Source organism: Salvelinus sp. IW2-2015, unplaced genomic scaffold, assembly GCF_002910315.2.
Source record: "Salvelinus sp. IW2-2015 unplaced genomic scaffold, ASM291031v2 Un_scaffold1731, whole genome shotgun sequence".
NCBI classification, from domain to species: Eukaryota; Metazoa; Chordata; class Actinopteri; order Salmoniformes; family Salmonidae; genus Salvelinus; species Salvelinus sp. IW2-2015.
In genome coordinates, this window is record NW_019943117.1 from 151,623 (window position 1) to 152,799 (window position 1,177).

Consider the following 1,177-nt stretch of genomic DNA (forward strand, 5'->3'; position numbering starts at 1 on the left):
ACCCCATTTCACCTCTCACAGCCTATTGACATCTAGTGGAAGGCGTATGAAGTGCATGTATACTAATAGATTTCAAGCAAACGATTAGGGAGGCCCTGGAACAGAGCCTCGATTTCAGATTTTTCACTTTCTGACAGGAAGTTTGCTGCAAAATGAGTTCTGTTTTACTCACAGATATAATTCAAACGGTTTTAGAAACTTGAGAGTGTTTTCTATCCAATAGTAATAATAATATGCATATTGTACGAGCAAGAATTGAGTACGAGGCCGTTTGAAATGGGCACCTTTTATCCAAGCTACTCAATACTGCCCCTGCAGCCATAAGAAGTTAATCAAATTCATTTAGCCAAATTTCTTCAAATCAATCCCATGTACTACGTTATTACAAAAAAGGTTTTAAATTATTTAGTAATGCCAATATGGGAGACTATCAAATGCTTCTCAAAGATGCACTCTGGTGGTCAAACTAGCACTAACTTAAAACATGGCTGACAATTAAATAATGTGCCATAGAATGCTGCAGCAGCCCGCAAGGTGTGCTGCAGTATGACACAACTTTTAAAGGAGGAACCACTGTACCAGAACACATTCATCATGTTATGCTTAGTCATGTTTGTCTTATTTCACTGTAGAGCCTCCAGCCCTGCTCAATATGCCTTATGTTCCACCTCCCCAAACATGCGGTGACTGCACCCTGCTTAAATGGTGCCTCTAGAGACAAAACCTCTCTCATCGTCACTCAATGCCTAGGCTTACCTCCACTGTACTCACATCCTACCACACCTTTGTCTGTACATTGCATTAAATCTATTATTCCGCGCACAGAAACCTGCTGTTTTTACTCTCTGTTCCGAACGCACGAGACAACCAGTTATTTTAGCCTTTAGCCGTACTCTTATCCTACTCCTCCTTTGTTCCTCTGGTGATGTAGAGGTTAACCCAGGCCATGCAGCAAAAAGCATCACTCCCGTTCCCCAGGCGCTCTCATTTGTAGACTTCTCTAACTGTAAAAGCATTGGTTTCATGCATGTTAACATTAGAAGCCTCCTCCCTAAGTTTGTTTTATTCACTCCTTTAGCACACTCCACCAACCCTGATGTCCTAGCCATGTCTGAATCCTGGCTTAGGAAGGCCACCAAAAATCCTGACATTTCCATCCCTAACTATAACATTTTCC